This window comes from Delphinus delphis, chromosome 4, assembly GCF_949987515.2.
Source record: "Delphinus delphis chromosome 4, mDelDel1.2, whole genome shotgun sequence".
NCBI lineage: Eukaryota > Metazoa > Chordata > Mammalia > Artiodactyla > Delphinidae > Delphinus > Delphinus delphis.
Window position 1 is genome coordinate 6,600,521 of NC_082686.1, and position 19,252 is coordinate 6,619,772.

Consider the following 19,252-nt stretch of genomic DNA (forward strand, 5'->3'; position numbering starts at 1 on the left):
CCTTATCCCACCCCTCTAGGTGGTCACAAAGCACCGAGCTGATCTCCCTGTGCTATGTGGCTATTTCCCATTAGCTATCTATTTTACATTTGGTAGTGTATATATGTCCATGCCACTCTCTCACTTCGTCCCAGCTTTCCTTGCCACATCCCCGTGTCTTCAAGTCCATTCTCTACATCTGTGTCGTTATTCCTGTCCTGCCCCTAGGCTCATCAGAACCTTTTTTTTTTTCAGATTCCATATATATATGTTAGCATACAGTATTTATTTTTCTCTTTCTGACTTAATTCGCTCTGTATGACAGACTCTAGGTCCATCCACCTTGCTACAAATAACTCAATTTCGTTTCTTTTTATGGTTGACTAATATTCCATTGTATATATGTGCCACATCTTCTTTATCCATTCATCTGTCGATGGACACTTAGTTTGCTTCCATGTCCTGGCTATTGTAAATAGAGCTGCAGTGAACATTGTGGTACATGACTCTTTTTGAATTATGGTTTTCTCAGGGTATATGCCAAGGAGTGGAATTGCTGTGTCGTATGGTAGTTTATTTTTAGTTTTTTAAGGAACTTCCATACTGTTTTCCATAGTGGCTCTATCAATTTACATTCCCACCAACAGTGCAAGAGGGTTCCCTTTTCTCCACACCTTCTCCAGCATTTATTATTTGTAGATTTTTTGATGATGGCCATTCTGACTGGTGTGAGGTGATACCTCATTGTAGTTTTGATTTGCATTTCTCAATGATTAGTGATGTTGAGCATCCTTTCATGTGTTTGTTGACAATCTGTTTATCTTCTTTGGAGAAATGTCTATTTGGATCTTCTGCCCATTTTTGAATTGGGTTTTTTGTTTTTTTGATATTGAGCTGCATGAGCTGCTTGTATATTTTGGAGATTAATCCTTTGTCAGTTGCTTCATTTGCAAATATTTTCTCCCATTCTGAGGGTTGTCTTTTCATCTTGTTTATATTTTCCTTTGCTGTGCAAAAGCTTTTAAGTTTCATTAGGTCCCATTTGTTTATTTTTGTTTTTATTACCATTTCTCTAGGAGGGGGGACAAAAGGGATGTTGCTGCAATTTATGTCATAGAGTGTTCTGCCTATGTTCTCCTCTAAGAGTTTTACAGTGTCTGTCCTTACCTTTAGGTTTTTAATCCATTTTGAGTTTATTTTTCCGTATGGTGTTAGGGAGTGTTCTAATTTCATTCTTTTACATGTAGCTGTCCAGTCTTCCCAGCACCACTTATTGAAGGGACTGTCTTTTCTCCATTGTATATTCTTGTCTCCTTTATTAAAAATAAGGTGACCATATGTTCATGGGTTTATCTCTGGGCTTTCTATCCTGTTCCATTGATCTATAGTTCTGTTTTTGTGCCAGTACCCTACTGTCTTGATTACTGTAGCTTTGTAGTATAGTCTGAAGTCAGGGACCCTGATTCCTCCAGCTCCATTTTTCTTTCTCAAGATGGCTTTTGCCTTTTGGGGTCTTTCATGCTTCCATACAAATTGTGAAATTTTTTTGTTCTAGTTCTGTGAAAAATGCCATCGGTAGTGTGATAGGGATTACACTGAACCTGTAGATTGCTTTGGGTAGTATAGTCATTTTCACAATGTTGATTCTTCCAATCCAAGAACATGGTATATCTCTCCATCTGTTTGTATCATCTTTAATTTCTTTCATCAGTGTCTTATAGCTTTCTGCATACAGGCCTTTTGTTGCCTTAGGTAGGTTTATTCCTAGGTATTTTATTCTTTTTGTTGCAGTGGTAAATGAGAGTGTTTCCTTAATTTCTCTTTCAGATTTTTCATCATTAGTGTATAGGAATGCAAGAGATTTCTGTGCCCTAATTTTGTAATCTGCTACTTTACCAAATTCATTGATTAGCTCTAGTAGTTTTCTGGTAGCATCTTTAGGATTCTCTATGTATAGTATCATGTCATCTGCAAACAGTGACAGCTTTACTTCTTCTTTTCCAATTTGGATTCCTTTTATTTTTTTTTCTTCTCTGATTGCTGTGGCTAAAACATCCAAAACTATGTTGAATTATAGTGGTGAGAGTGGACAGCCTTATTTGTTTCTGATCTTAGTGGAAATGGTTTCAGTTTTTCACCATTGAGGATGATGTTGGCTGTGGGTTTGTCATATATGGCCTTTATTATGTTGAGGAACGTTCCCTCTATACCTACTTTCTGGAGGGTTTTTATCATAAATGGGTGTTGAATTTTGTCAAAAGCTTTTTTGCCTCTATTGAGATGATCATATGGTTTTTATCTTTCAGTTTGTTTATATGGTGTATCACACTGATTGATATGCATATGTTGAAGAATCCTTGCATTCCTGGGATAAACCCCACTTGATCATGTTGTATGATGCCTTTAATATGCTGTTGGATTCTTTTTGCTAGTATTTTGTTGAGGAGTTTTGCATCTATGTTCATCAGGGATATTGGCCTATAGTTTTCTTTCTTTGTGATATCTTTGTCTGGTTTTGGTTTCAGGGTGATGGTGGCCTCATAGAATGAGTTTGGGAGTGTTCCTCCCTCTGTATTTTTTTGGAAGAGTTTGAGAGGGTAGGTGTTAGCTCTTCTCTAAATGTTTGACAGAATTCGCCTGTGAAACCATCTGGTCTTGGGCTTTTGTTTGTTGGAAGATTTTTAATCACAGTCTCAATTTCAGTGCTTGTGATTGGTCTGTTTATATTTTCTATTTCTTCCTGGTTCAGTCTCGGAAGGTTGTGCTTTTCTAAGAATTTGTCCATTTCTTCCAGGTTGTCCATTGTATTGGCATATAGTTGCTTGTGGTAATCTCTCATGATCCTTTGTATTTCTGCAGTGTCAGTTGTTACTTCTCCGTTTTCATTTCTAATTCTATTGATTTGCGTCTTCTCCCTTTTTTTCTTGATGAGTCTCCCTAATGGTTTATCAATTTTGTTTATCTTCTCAAAGAACCAGCTTTTAATTTTATTGATCTTTGCTCTTGTTTCCTTCATTTTTTTTCATTTCTTTCTGATCTGATCTTTATGATTTCTTTCTTTAGCTAACTTTGGGGTTTTTTTGTTCTTCATTCTCTAATTGCTCTAGTTGTAAAGTTAGGTTTTTTATTTGCGATGTTTCTTGGTAGGATTGTATTGTTATATACTTCCCTCTTAGAACTGCTTTTGCTGCATCCCATAGGTTTGGGGTCATCAAATTTTCACTGTAATTTGTTTCTAGGTATTTTTTTTATTTCCTCTTTGATTTCTGCAATGATCTCTTGGCTATTAAGTAGTGTATTGTTTAGCCTCCCTGTGTTTCTATTTTTTACAGATTTTTTCCTATAACTGATATCTAGTCTCATAGTGTTGTGGTCAGAAAAGATACTTGATATGATTTCAATTTTCTTAAATTTACCAAAGCTTGATTTGTGACCCAAGATATGATCTATCCTGGAGAATGTTCCATGAGCACTTGAGAAGAAAGTGTATTCTGTTGTTTTTGGATGGAATGTCATAAATATCGATTAAGTCCATCTTGTTTAATGTATCATTTAAAGCTTGTGTTTCCTTATTTATTTTCATTTTCGATGATCTGTCCATTGGTGAAAGTGGGGTGTTAAAGTCCCCTACTATGATTGTGTTACTGTAGATTTCCCTTTTTATTGTTGTTAGCATTTTCCTTATGTATTGAGGTGCTCCTATGTTGCGTGCATAAATATTTACAGTTGTTATATCTCCATGGATTGATCCCTTGATCATTATGTAGTATCCTTCTTTGTCTCTTGTAATAGTCTTTATTTTAAAGTCTATTTTGTCGGATATGAGAATTGCTACTCCAGCTTTCTTTTGATTTTCCACTTTCTTTTGATTTCCATCCTCCCTATGTATAACTTTGAGAAGAGTCTACACTGTCTTCAAATAAGCATTTCTTTCTTTTTTTTTTTAACCCACCATGACCTTGTATTTCACAGAAGTGTACATCTCCTGTAAAGAATGTGTGCAGCTGTTAAAAATAGAGCATTGACTGTCTTTTCTGCATAGGTGTTTTCTAATCAGCCACCCAGAACAAATTTGAACAACACGCTTTCCATTTTTCTGCCTCCTTCTTCAAATTGCACAATGAATAGGTCATAACTCAACATCTGTGTACACTCTTGGTGGTTACAGGCAAGTTGAGTTTGGGAAGAGACTCCACGTGCACAGATATTCAAAGGGTGTTTCCTGGGGGAAAAAAGTCTTAGTTTCTCTTTCTTATAGGACTTGGCTCCTCCCAGGAGAGAGAGCCCTCGTGAGTTGGAAAACTAAGTCACAGAGAATTTGCAAGGGACAAGGGACAAAATGAAACAGAAATATAGGAAATGACATGACAGAGGATCTTGTTCTCTTCTCTTACTGAAAAGTCTATCTTGAACTTCAGTGTTTCTGGAAAAGGTGTGTGATTATTCCACTCAATTTATTTCATGGCTCAGTCTCATAAAAAGTGGTTATTGCCCTGGCGGATGCTGGCCTTTTCTCATTCTTGTCATTATTCTTCCTTAATGCATCATTTTGAGCCACAAGCCTCTCTCTTTGTCCTTGCCCAAATTTTCAAGGAATTGAATGAAGGTTTTGCAATTATGCCTCCAATTGGAGGTTATTTAGAAATTAGAAATGAATCCAAATGTACATATCTCTAGAAAGTTTACTTTATTCTTATAAAGGGCAGGGTTGCAGAATATGCTTTGCTTATTGAAAAGACTAGAAAATGCCGGGTTTCAGGAACATTCCATTTTAGAAGTATTTTCTTGAAAAAATAAGCAGACTTAAGCTAAATGTACAGTCCTAGCTTTTAGGAGAACTTCCTTCCTTAAAATGAGCTTTTGCCTATTTGGCCCTATTTTATTTTCCTATGTTTATTTAAATAGAGACAAGAATTACCAATATTTTAACAGTGACCGGAAGGACAGATCTTTTTACTTGCAAAGGGCCATCGTAATTTTGTAAGGTAATAAGACACTGGGGAAAAACAATCACTTTGAATTCATTTGCATATGAAAGAAGAACAAACGTAACTTGAAAAGGCCTCTTATTACATCTGAAAGGCAGAAACGGAGGTTAATTCTCAAATGCTTAGTCCCAATAAGTCTCTCTAAGATTTGGGTTTTGTTCTTAGCTTTTACCTGCACAAAGGTTTCTAGGCTGCACTCTGGGCCGGAAGCTGCGGGGTGCTCACAGGGACTCTGCCAGGCGCCCTCTTACTCCCAGGGCAGGGCCTGGCATTCTTGCCGCCGAAGGGCAGTCGTTTTCAGTCAATCCGTTTCTTTTACCGCAGCTGCAGCAGGTGCTGCGCTTGGTCCTGGCTGCTCTGGCATTTCCTCGTATCCAATAGCCTGTCTCCCTCTGAGGCGCCCCACTCTTTTGGGGCCCTTTTATTCGTCTTCCCGGCATGGCTTCCAGATGCTTCTCCCATTCACCCCAACGCGATGTTTCTGACCATCTCAAGTCCATTCTCTGACGATCCTGTTTGGAGAGCATCTTCAGGATCTGCGCTTCCAGGGCCAATATAGAAGCACCATTTGCCTGGAGCGCCACCGCCTGGCCGAAACGGGAACGACCTCTGCCCATCGCTGAGGATCAACTTGGAAAGTTGCTGAGGTGGCTCTTCTAGCCTTTGTACAATCCTCATCCTTATGCACTTTCTGTAAAGTGACTATGATGGATATTCTTCCTGACTAATGTAGGTAGTTTTCTTCTGAATAACTCTACACATTTCTCTTGCAATAGTTTGAGTTTAAAGGTACTGAAATAAGAATCTGCATCATCAACTAAAAATCATATAAATTGTATTATTTATAAATGGGTGGATATGATATGCTTTGGTGATATAAAAATACAATAACAGGACCATTCAGGAAATACTCTTTTTCTCACCTAGTTTTTCAGCATTCTGTCTATGTTGGGATAGATCTAAATGGAAATAGCTCACCCTCCCCCCATGGTCCCCAAATCACCTGGCATCACAGCTGGTTGATGGCCACGTTATAGCACTGACTTTACAGACCCAGGCTCCAGAATGAACTGGATTAGAAGGTTTTAAAAAGTGTGTACACCCCAGAGTGTGTGTGTAGTGTGTGTGCACATGCTTTGTGAGTTGACTCCCTGGAGTGCTAGAAGAAAATTTAGGAATTCTACTTATACTTATTTTGTATCTCAAACTTCAACATTTATATTTTATAATGTATGTAAGATTCTTAGAACAGCTGTTGTAAATCATTTACAAATCAGCATTTTAAAAGGTATTAAGAGTGTGGGTTAAATGTCTTATTGATAGAAGTTTGTGACCAAAATGCATTAACATTTTATATGTTTAAAAATGCATTACAATTAAAGATGATCTCAAAACAGTCCTAACTGGCATTACAAGACAACATAATGGATATCCAGGAAATTGGAATGGGGCTTGGCCTGCAGGTCCTGTAGCCAGCCTCTCCCTCTGGGTGGGGATCTAGAATGAGATTAGGCTCAGCAGGGGATTCTGAACCTGCCTCTGACAGCCTCATTATGAAACCTGGGTAAATCATCTCACAACCGTGAGGTTTCTCCCTTGCTACACAAATGTGTGAAGAGAATCAGCTAAGTGTTGGGCATCAGATGGGGTGGGTGAGTTGAAGATAATAGGAGACGGGAGATGGAGCTTATCTTGAGGTGTTTGCAGTCAAGGCTAACTTTCGGTTGAACTGAAAAATTATATGAAAGTACAAAATAAAAGTACAAGCAAGATTAAAAGGAAAGGGTCTAAAATGCCTAAAAGAAGATGAATTATAGAGAACTCTCAAGCTCTTGAAGACCCCGCATTTGCTTACAGAACTTTGATGCCCTCTGTGTAGAATATCCTTACCAATTAAAAAAATTAGAACAGAAAAAACTCTAATTCGGAAAGACACATGCACCCCAATGTTCATAGCAGCACTATTTACAATAGCCAAGACATGGAAGCAGCCCATGTGTCCATCGACAGATGAATCGATAAAGAAGATGTGGCACATATATACAATGGAATACTACTCAGCCATAAAAAGGAATGAAATTTTGCCATTTGCAGCACCATGGATGGGCCTAGAGGTCATAATACTAAGTGAAGTCAGTCACACAGAGAAAGACAGATATGATATCACTTATACGTGGAATCTAAAATATGACACAAATGAACAGAAGGAGACTCACAGACATAGAAAACAAACTTATGGTTACCAAAGGGGAAAGAGGGTGAGGAGTGATAAAGTAAGAGTTAGGGATTAGTAGATACAAACTACTATATATAAAATAGATAAACAGCAAGGACCTGCTCTATAGTACAGGGATCCATACACCTCAAATATCTTGTAATAACCTATAATGGAAAAGAATCTGAAAAAGAATATATATATATATATCACTTTGCTGTATACTTGAAACTAACACATTGTAAATTAACTATACTTCAATTAAAAAATAAAATAATAGCACACACAAAAATGAGAATCTCGTGTGATAAATCTGCATTATATCTATTTGTGACTATAGCTTTTTTTCTTTTCCAAAGTGGATGGCGAAAACAGGATTAATGATCCATGGGCTGAATTGCCATTTCTCAAAGATCATTTTTGTTATATGTTTGGACAAAGAAACTAGAAACTCCAGTTCTAAAAGGATAAGTGGGAACATTTTAATATGCAGCCCAGGCTTTGGAATGGTGATATAAATTGCTCTTCAAGTGACAGCTTTGATTAAACTCTAAAACCAGTATGGTCCCACTCATGGGACCCAAAGCACTGTACTGGACAGAAATCTTGTCTTATTTTAAGAGAAAGGCAAAAGACAAAGACCTGTGTTTTTCATTTACCTATGACTTGCTGACAGCTGTCAAATTTGTTATTATTTTTATTTTAGATTTGAAAACAGATGCTTCCCTTTGAACAGCTTGAGGTCAGGATATTTTATTGGTGTTGGATCTTGTCTGCAGTGAATAGCAAGTTCCTCATCACATGGGTCATTTGGTGACTGTGTGGGTAAGAAAAATTATAATTTGACCATGATTTGGAAATATTCTGGAAGTTTCCAAGAGATGCAGTTTCTGGAATCACTAAAGACTCAGTGTGTTATTTGCTTTGCAAGAGAGTATGTGGGTGGCCAGAAGTTGAGGGGTGGAGAGGTAACATCCCAGGCTGAGGAATCTCACCTGGCTCTTGGTCTACCTTCTCCTATTTCTGAGGAAATACTATTTGTTGTTCCTGCCTGCCTGGTTTTGACACGCATCTTGGGCAAGGCACCCAGCTAAACTGGGCCCTCTTTCCTCATCTGTAAAATCTGGGTTTGGGTGCACTGAGAGGGCAGCATGATTCATCCAAGAAACCTCTAGCGACGGGGCTCTAGGGTTTTATCTGCCCTGGTGGGGATCAATACTCGTCAAGCCTTTTGGGAGCACCATTTGGAAGCATGAGTCACATGCCTTGTTAGCCACATGCACGCTTTCTGACCCAGCAGGTCTGCCTCTAGGAATTCGTCCTAAGGAAATAGTCTAGTGATGGAGACAGAGATTCATGGACATGCTCATTTACTCCCAAAATTTTAAGACAAGCTAAATGTTTAAAAGTAAGGGCATTTCTAAATAAATTAAGTCAATTTGTTCAATGGAATATTGTGTAGACTTTACACATTATGTTTCAAAGCATATTAGCACAACGAATGTTCATTATATAAAATTATGATTGTAAAAAGTAAGACAGGGGCTTCCCTGGTGGGGCAGTGGTTGAGAGTCCGCCTGCCGATGCAGGGGACACGGGTTCATGCCCCGGTCCGGGAAGATCCCACATGCCACGGAGCGGCTGGGCCCGTGAGCCATGGCCGCTGAGCCTGCGCGTCCGGATACCGCAAACAAACAAAAAAAAGTAAGACAGAATGTTGAATTGCACAGTACTAATTTTGCATCAAATAATTGAGACATACATTTGTATTAAAAAAGTCTGGAATAAAAACAACCACATGAGAACAGTGCTCCTAGGTGATTTAATATTCTTATTTTCCCCCTGAATTTCCAAATTTTCTTCAATGAATATGTATTTTTTTATAATTGGAAAAAACATAAAAGTAAAATTCCAAACTCAAAACAACATGGTGTTTGTGGTTTGATCACCTTTGTGACTAGTGTGATTGTGGACGTTTCTGGGACTCAGAGGAAGAGTAGGAAAACACTGTAGACCACGGACTCTACAACCAGACTACTCGGGTTCGAATTCTGGCTGCCCTTCATCTTGTTGGCATGGCTGGAGTGATCCCCTTAGCCTCTCTGTGCCTCAGTTTCTTCAACTGTGAAGTGAGGATAGTAGTAGTACCTGCTGAGAGAGTTAAAGTTCAACATATGTAAACCCCTGACCCATACCAAATACTCAATGAATGTTAGTTATTATCATTAACATCTGTAAAGTGGAAAAACTAATATTAATTCAATAAATGTTTATTGGGCACCTACTCTGTGCCAGGCACTGTCCTAGGTGCTGGATACGCAGCCGTGTAGGAATGATCAATGTGGGCAATGACTCTGCTCTCATGGAACTGTGTTTTAGTGGGGAAGACAGACAACAACAAATAAACAGGGGAGCTAGAGTGTTAAGAAGAGTAATGAGAGAAAGAATGGGAGAGGTGTGCTCCTCAGGGAGGTGTTGGATAAAGTAACATTGAGAGAATGAGTGAGCATGGGGTGAGCCAATCAGGTATATGGCTGAAGAGCAATAGGGGCAGAATGAAAAGTCAGTGCAAAGGTCCTGAGGTATGCTCGACTTGTTTAAGGAGCAGTAAGGAAACTATATAAGATAGTTATCCCCAAAGCAGACTCTGAGACAAGGATTCAAGTGCAAGTAGACTGCTTGGAAAATGATCCCAGGAAGATGGATCCCACAAGTGGGGAAGTGAGATAGGGAAGGGAAGGAAGAAAACCTGAGGGGCATTCATGAGTGAGCCGTCACTGGAGACAACTGGCCAGAACCACAGGGAGTGTCAAATACGCCCTCTGTGTTGTCCCACCTGAGGGATGAGGAAACAGGAGTATGGATCCTCCAAATCCAATCTGTCGTTAGCCGAGGGCTGGCTTTCGCTGAGTACGGGCCCCTCACCCCAGAGAAAGCACCAGAAGAAGCACCAGAGGAAGCACTGGAGCTGAGAGTTGCAGGTTCTTACAGCAGGAAGTCATCACCCCGGCTGAGGAGCTGAGTACTGAGGGATGGATTCTGGATTTTGCCAGCATCTGCCACAAAAGCCATTGTAGCTACAGTGGAACCAGCAAGGCTGACTGTGGCAGGAGTTGCATTCAAAGAGGTAAGGGATGGGGGTGTGAATCACGTAGGGTGCTGTGGGCCATTGTAAAGAATTTTATTCTGAGTCATATGAGAGTCATTGTAGAGTTGTGAGCAAAAGAATGGCATGATCTGACTTGTTCTAGAAGGACAGTCTGGATGCTGCGTGGGGAACAGCATGTTGGAGGGCAAATGGAGGGACAGGAACACAGTCAGGGGGTAACAGTCAAAGTCCAGGTCAGGGAGTATGGTGATTTGAATTTGAGCAATAGGCATGAGATATACTTTGGGATTCTGGATATATTTTAAACAAAGAGTCAAGTGAATTTGCAGACGAATTGGATGAGAAGTGAAAGAAAGACAGGAATCAAGGAAACTCTAAAGTTTTGACCTGAGCAACTGGTAGAACAAAGTAGCCATTTTTCAAGATGGTGAGGATGGCGGGAGGTGGTGATGATGGGAGGGTAAGAGTGGGAAAGAGGAGTTTGGCTTTCATTTATTAAATTGGAGGCATATATTAGTACTCTATCTCATCTTTTTTTTTTTTTCTGGGAATTAAAAGAATCAGTACAGGGCTTCCCTGGTGGTGCAGTGGTTGAGAGTCCGTCTGCCGATTCAGGGGATGCGGGTTCGTGCCCCAGTCCGGGAAGATCCCACATGCCGCGGAGTGGCTGGGCCCGTGAGCCATGGCCACTGAGCCTGCACGTCCAGACCCTGTGCTCCGCAACGGGAGAGGTCACAGCAGTGAGAGGCCCGCGTACCGCAAAATAAAAAGAAAGAAAGAAAGAAAAAAAAAAGAATCAGTACAGTGTTATGAGCTCTCAGTAAGTATTACTTTCCCTACCCTATTCACTTTCCCAGCTTACTTTTTGTATAGGTGGCCTATGGTCACAATAATGTTGTGTCACAAACAAAAGTCTCAGCTTCATACGACAAAGAGGGTTTACTTTGCATCTTATGTCCGCGGACCAGGTGGCCTAATCAAGGCTCATCTGATCTCGGCTGGGCTTTTGCTCGTGCATCTAGGAATTGGCTGGAGGTCAGTTGATTTGGGCTCAGCTCTGCTCCTGTGACTCTCGTCCTCCTTGTGGGACCAGCAAGCTAGTCTGGGCTTGTTTCTTCAAGAAAGCAAGTGGAAACACATGAAGCCTCAGAAAGGCTCATACCCGATACATCATCACTCCCACGTTTGTTCAGTTGGCCAAGGCAAGTCACGTGGCTATCCCTAAAGCCAAGAGACAGCAAAACATATTCTGCCTTAGTATGTGTGTGTCTGTGTGTGTGTGTGGCTCGTGGTGGTGGGAAGTGAATATTTGTCAACAATAATCTAAGTTAGAATCACCCTCTTCTTGATGAATATTAATTATTCTTCAACATGCAAAATATGTTAACCCTTATTCAAAAATCCCCAAAGTTTCGTCCAATCATGGTCTAGACTTGAAGGTCAAGATCTCATGACCTACATCAGGGCCAGATGTAATTCCTCTTTCTTGGAGGCTTTAAAGAACAAGTTGATCCCTCCTCTCTACACATATACAAAATAATACAGTGAAACAGACAGGATAAGCACAGTAAAATATGCCTATCTAAAAGAGGGAAGAATGGCCGTCATTGGTCCTTAGCAATTTTAAAGTCTTGCTCGGCAAATGTTTCCATGTCCTACGACATTGGGGTTGGTGAGTTTTCCCCGATTAACACCAGGTTCAGTTCACTGGGTGTGGTTCCTCACTCCATTGTTCACTATGGCTCATGGCTATGTTCTCTGAGCTGTCCTCTCTTTTGCATCCCTTTTCAGGGACACTTCTGAAGGGGACTTTGGAAGATAAGCTATTATTGGTGACTCAGAAACTTTCTTGGTGTACTTTCTGTCAGGAGAAAGTTGGAGGCTGAGATGGTTAATTTTACAGATCAACTTGGCTAGGCCACAGTATCCAGATACTTGGTTAACCATTATCCTAGATGTTTTTGTGAATATATTCTGTAGGTGAGATTAATATTTAAATCAGTACACTTTGGGTAAAGCAGATTGCCCTACATAATGAGGATGGGCCTCATCCAACTAGTTCCTTAGTAGGAAAAAGGCTGACTTCCTCCAGAGAACAGGGAATTCTATCAGTAGACAGCCTTCAGACTCAAGCTGCAACACCAATTCTTCCCTGGGTCACCAGCCTGCCGGCTTATCATACAGATTTTGGACTTGCTACTTTCCAAAATCATATGAGGCTGTTCCTCAAAATAAAGGATCTATCTATCTATCTATCTATCTATCTATCTATCTATCTATCATCTATCTTCTGTCAAGAGATTCTATTGGTTCTGTTCTTTTGGAGACTGGTACACAGTCCCAGAGATTTTTCTGTGTTTTAAACACTCACTTTTACCCCTGGTTGCCAACACGTCTATGTGGTTGCCTCAAAAATGTTGTATGTCTTACATATATTTGGCTGCAGTCTACTCCATGTACCAAAAATCACACACATAATTCATTTTGAGATATTCATCTCTCAATGTACTTACTGCTATTATGGTCACATCAGGCTGCCCTCGCACCCCACTCTATGTTTTCTAAAAGTCTTTTTGTCTAACTGAGAAAGTACATCAGACTTTACCTTCATTCTTACAAAATTCATAACAAAAGCACTTACATCCATAGGCTTAATTTGGTTTTTACTCTGAGGCCAGGTCTTACTGGGGGTGTTGTTGGATTAATCATTGTTGCCAGGTTGTATCCTGATTTGAAAATATTTTGTTACCTGGAAAGGCTGGAAATGAGAGACACTTTTATCCTCTAACTCAGTAAGTTCTGAATTCCTATATTCCCTCCAAATTCTGCTTGTAGACTGGCTGGTTCTTCCTGATCTCATTTCTTTCTTGAAGTAACTCATCACACGTGGTAAAAGGAACCAACTCACACTTTTGGTATTTTGCCTGGAGATCTCTTTGTCCAGGTTCACAAGTTCATTAGGTACATTTTCCATTTTCTACTCCCACCATGCATCATCGCTATTTCAGCCCCCTAAAATTGTTTTCTAACCATTTTCTTACCTTCTTTAAGTTTCTCAACCTCTTGCCACTCATCCCTCAAACCAACTCAACATACCTTGGGTTTTGTTAGAATAGCACTCCAATTCTGGTACCAATGTTTGTTCTGGTTTTGTGTGGCCAAAGCAATGCTGTGTAAGAGGCGACTACAATATCTCGGTAGCCTACAACAGTAAGCGCTTGTTTAACTCATGCGTCTTGGGGTCAGCTGGGGGTCAGCTGATCTGGGCTGGGTTTGGCCAGGCGGGTCTGATGATCTTGGCCAGGTTTACTCACGCATCTGGGGGTCAGCTAGTGATGAACCGACTTGTGGTTGGTTCATCTGGGGCGGTTCAGCTCTGCTCCATGCGTCTCTCCTCCTCCCCTTTGGCCAGCCAACAGTCCAGCCTAGCGGTCTAGTTTCCTGCCAGTGGCAGAAGTAAAATAGGGTGCAATGAAACACGTGAAGTCTCTTAAGGCTGAGGTTCGGGATTGGTACTCATCTCTCCTGGTTCCATTGATGAAACAAGGCAATGAATAAACTTAAAGCCAAGGCATAGGAAATATACTCCACCCTTTAAGAGAAGGATAGAGAGTGAATACGTCTGATCAGTAATCTAATCTTTCCACTCCCCAATCATTCCAGTGATGCTGTGTTTCTATAAAATGTTTCACCAGAATCTCCAGTTGCATGGTCCTGTGTGGGTCTGATTTAGAGTTAACCAGAAGAGAAATGTGTGTGATTTCTGAAAGGCAGTGAAGCAGCGGCCGTTACTCTCTGAGGTTTTTGGAGAATCTGGATGTGGAGGTGGGTAGACGCAGAGGTCTGGTGGGTTTCGATCATCATCTCCCTTCTCTGCTCCCTGCCAGCTCTTGATCCTGACTGCTGGCTTTCTCAGGCTCTTGGCTGCAGAGGTGATAGCAGCCTTCTCCCCAGATCTGCCTCTGTGCTCTCATTTGAGCAATGTGAAGATTGACTCTCAGGTTGATGGACTGGGGTCTCTAACACTGATCATCACCAGCGCCCCCAACGTTGGCTTAACTCAGGTCCTCCCACAATTGTGGAAGGTCTACTTCCTGTAATTTCTCTATCCCGTGACACTCACCGTGACCTTGCTCCCCTGCCTGAGTCCCACCCGACTGAAACAGCCCACAAGCCGTCCACAGCGCTGTGCTCCCTCCATTCCCATGACTCAGCCACGGACCCCGTGTCCTTCTTCTGCCTCTTAACTGCTCAACAGAGGACTTCCCTGGCGGTCCAGCGGTTAAGACCTCCCCTTCCAATGCAGCGGGTGCAGGTTTGATCCCTGGTCGGGGAGCCAAGATCCCACATGCCTCGCGACCAAAACATCAAAACATAAAAACAGAAGCAATATTGTAACAAATTCAATAAAATGGTCCATATCAGCTGCTAAAAGCTCAACACCTAACTCTTAAATGCTCCCTCCTTTCCTGAAACAATCCTCCACCCAGGTCCCTTTATTATTTTTAATTTTAAAAAATTTAAAAAAATTTTATTGAAGTATAGTTGATTACAATGTTGTGCACAGCAAAGTGATTCAGTTATACATACATATATATCTATTTTTTTCTGATTCTTTTTCCTTATAGGTTATTACAAAATATTGAGTAGAGTTCCCTGAGCTATATAATAGGCCCTTGTTGGTTATCTTTTTTTTGTTTTCCGGTACGCGGGCGTCTCACCGTTGTGGCCTCTCCCGTTGCGGAGCACAGGCTCCGGACGCGCAGGCTCAGTGGCCATGGCTCACGGGCCCAGCCACTCCACGGCATGTGGGATCTTCCCGGACCGGGGCACGAACCCATGTCCCCTGCATCGGCAGGCGGACTCTCAACCACTGCGCCACCAGGGAAGCCCGGTTATCTATTTTACATATAGTAGTTTGTATATGTTAATTCCAAGCTCCTAACTTATCACCGTTTCCCCTCCTATGTCCCTTTAAATAGGCTCCCGCTCTCTTCTCGCCATGGTTCAGCAAGCCAAGACAATACCCGTTTTGTAGCGGATTCCAAAGTGTTACTAGGTCATTTCATCATTTTACATCTATATGTTTCAGCAGGACCTCTGTGTACAATGACAACCCAGAGTAGTGATGGCGTGAGTTTCAGGCTCTGTGACAGTCCCTAGGAAGCCACTCAGGCACCCGTTAGGGCCTTGCAGAGTCTCCTAGGGAATAAGCGGCATTGGATTCCTCAGAAGCTGGGCTGGAGCGGGATTATGCCACTCTCACGCCTCTTTGCCTGAATGAGTTTTGCTTTTCCTTTGAATAACAGGGAGGTTTTGTCACAAATAGGTGGGATCATACAATCCAGGTATTTTAAAAACAAATCAATGTATAACTTAAATTTCTAAAGTAAAAACAGACCTTTTCTAAGTAGCCGCGTTGTGGGCTTACCCATAGGAAACCTCGCAGCAAGTCTCAGTATCTTTTCACAGGCCTCGTTTGGAATCTAGTAAGCGATGGCAACTCATCCCACGTGAAGGTGAGCTGGATCTTTTGAAACAACCAGAAGTCAGTTAGTGATCAACTTGATGACTAAAGGGAGTTGTCAGGGTGAGTGAAATTACTATATAAATCAAAATGTGGTTCTGAAAAGCCACGTCAAAGAGGTTCTTGAGAGCTGTTTCGATCCCTTCATGTTAACCCTGGAAAAGGTCACAGTCTTTCAGAGAGACAGCTCTGAAGAGGGATACGTGAATTTAGAGGTTAAGTCTTAGTATTTAAAATCGTTCAGGTTTTCTCAAGCCTGAGACCTCTATTGTCTTTTTATTAGTAGGTCTTATTGGTTAAAAACCATTATTGAAAATTCTTATACCTCAAACTACTATTCCCTTCACCTCTGAACTAGCACACTGCCCTTGACAGTTATTGTTTCCTTTTCTAGCAAAGTTTAAACAGGCTGATTTGTCCTGCAGGGAATTAAAGGATATGATCGACAAATTAGCACATGCTGAAAGAAAAATGGATAGTTTTGTGTCTTCTGACTTTGGGAGTGACTTGCAGCTTTGCTGGCCAATCTTTCCAGCAAGGTGGATTTTTTTTTTTTTTTTTTGCAGTTGAGCTCAGTCAGTGCATCACTGAGACCCCCACCAGCAAAACAGAAGTGGTGAGAAGTTGATATGAAACTGCTTTTGCAGGTACAAAATGGACAAATATGGGTGATTTAATATGGTTAACCTAATATTTCCACTAGTTTCCTGCCTAAGCTCTCCCCAGGCAACCCAGCTGGAACGCAGTTGGCAGGCAAGCCCGGCCTGCAGAGCTGAGCAAGAGAAGGGGACTGAGGGTCCACTCAGAGGCAGGAAACTTGGAAGAAATTTTCAGAGCATCCCTGCCAGATGAAGACTGGGAAAGACGTTGACAAAGAGAGCTTCTTGGAAAGACAGGACCACGACCTGGTCAAAGCACCATTGCAGGTAAATGCCTTCCCTCATTCCTTCCATGGGCTCTAAAAGCCATTCTTCTAAGTCCTGGTGGCTGCAGGTATAGGAGGATCAGGTCCACTGGGGCCACACGACTCTGGGGAACAGAGTGCCGTGTGGACACAATGGTGGGGGTGGACCTTTTGTTATCTTTACACCAGGTCTTGGTCGTTTGACATCACAAGTATAACTTAAAATATTTATGTCCGAGCTGCCTAACAGAGGGGCTGTTTACCCAGTGTGATTTGAGGAGGTGTTGTAGGTTGAACTGTGTCCACCAAAAAGATACACTGAAGCCCTAACCGCCCCCCCCGCCCCCCACCCCCCACATATCTGTGAAATTTATCTGATTCAGAAACAGGGTCTTGGCAGATGTCATCATATAGAGATGAGGCTGTACTGGGTTAGGGTGGGTCCTAACCCAATAACTGGTGTCCTTAAAAGAAAAGGGAAATTTGAACACAGAGAGACACAGACTCATAGGAGATGCCACGTGACAACAGAGGCAGAGACTGCTGTGACGTGTCTACAAACCAAGGACCATCAAGGACTGCGGGCATCCACCAGAAGCTGGAAGAGGCGGGAAGGACCCTCCCCTGGATTCTTCAGAGGGAGCTCCGCCCTGCTGACACCTTGATGTCGGACTTCCGGCCTCCAGAACCGGGAGGGACCACACTTCTGTTGTTTTAAGCCCCCCAGTTTAGGATCATTTGTTATGGCGGCCCTGGGGCGGCTCATCCACGAGGTATCTAGCAAAGGTGATTGTCTGAGAGAATTAACACCTGGGTAGCTCTGGGCCTGCCCCCCAACTTCCAGATTCTTCCCTCTGCTCCTGTCCTCCGGGGTCACCCATGTCTGAAACAAGTGCTACTGACGTAGCTTTCCATTCCAGAGGGCAGGTGGAAGGCCTGCCTATCAAAAGTCTCATGTGGTCAAAAAACTCCACAGCGTATTTTAAAGAAAGACGAGAAAAGGAAACAGTTCCCTCCCTCCCTCCCCATCCCCCCGCCCTTCCTGCCGACCTTTTGTAAACTTCCTTCCATTCTTCCTCCCTTACCTGTACGTTATTGGTTGACAGGGGCGTTAGACAGACATTAGGAAGCAGTTTGTTCAGACTCTTATTTGATCTTTAAACGTTTACTGGTTTATTGTCTATATGCCTTCAAGGAGTAGGAAAGCACACTGCAATCCCCTCTCCTTCTTTCTGGAATGTGTCTCTGTTACTTTATGACACAGTGTTCTAACTGGGCTGGGCTGATTTTATGCCCCTTTCAACACTCTGCACAAAAGTGTAAAGAATGGGTGGGAACTGAGTCCCAGCTGCTATCCTTCATCTTTTTTTCGGAAACTGTTGTTGGACATTTTTACAAAAAGCAACACCTAGATCTTCCGATGTATCTCTGTCTATCCCTGTCCTCTGTGTATATCTTGAGAGCCATTGGGCTAACCGAAGGGAAACTCATTCCAAATTAGCCAAGCGGGGAGGAAATATCCGGCTAGTCTGACAGGATAGAGTAGAAGCCAGTGGTCTCAGCCAGCATTTCTTACGGGGGTGCTTCTTCATGTTGGGTGAGACATTTCTTGCTGGTGCAGAATCATGCCAAGCATGGCCTCAGCCAGTAAATACGGATAGGAACTCCCAATTATTGTGACAAGTAGAACCCACTCCCAGTCACACGCACACGCTTTATTTCCAAAAGTCGTCTGTCGCAGATGCTGTTGGTGTCCTTGGATGTCATCTCTGACACAAACGGCTGCTTACTGTGAACACGTGAGACTTCCTGCCTGCAGGCTTGTTGCTGGATGACTGCGGAGCCCTCTCAGACGCACAGAACAGCTGGAAATGCTGGAGCGTTCACCCTGCTGGCTGTAGACCAGTGGTGGATGCCCCAAATCCTCACCCTTGGTTGGGTGACCTGGAAGCATGCTGTCCACCACCTTCCAGAAGCCCCCAGTGTGCCTGGGCTCCAGTTGCCCACGTGGTAGCTGACTCCTAACACGCTTGTATTAGTTTCCTGTTGCTGCTGCTACAAATTTTCATGCCTTAGTGATTAACACGACACATATTTATTATCTCATGGTTTTGGAGGTTAAAAGTCAGAAATGAGCTGAGGATCAAGGTGCCAGCAGGTGCATCTGGAGGCTGCAGGGGAGAATCCATTTCCTGGCCTTTTCCATCTTCTAGAGGCTGCCCACATTCCTTGGCTTGTTGACCCTCCCTCCAACTTCAAAGCCAGCACCATTGGGCTGAGTCCTTCTCCTGCTACCATCTCTGGTTCTCTCTTCTGCTCCCTCTTCTCCTTTTAAAGACCCTTGTGGTTACTTTGGGCCCACCCAAATAATGCAGGATACTCTCCTTAGCTTAAGGCCAGCTGATTAACAGACTTAGTTCCCTCTGCAACTTGCATTCCCCTTTGCTTGTAATCCAACATATGGACAGATCTCAGGATGCAGACATCCTTGGGGACCATCATTCTTCCTACCAGAACACACTTTATTGGC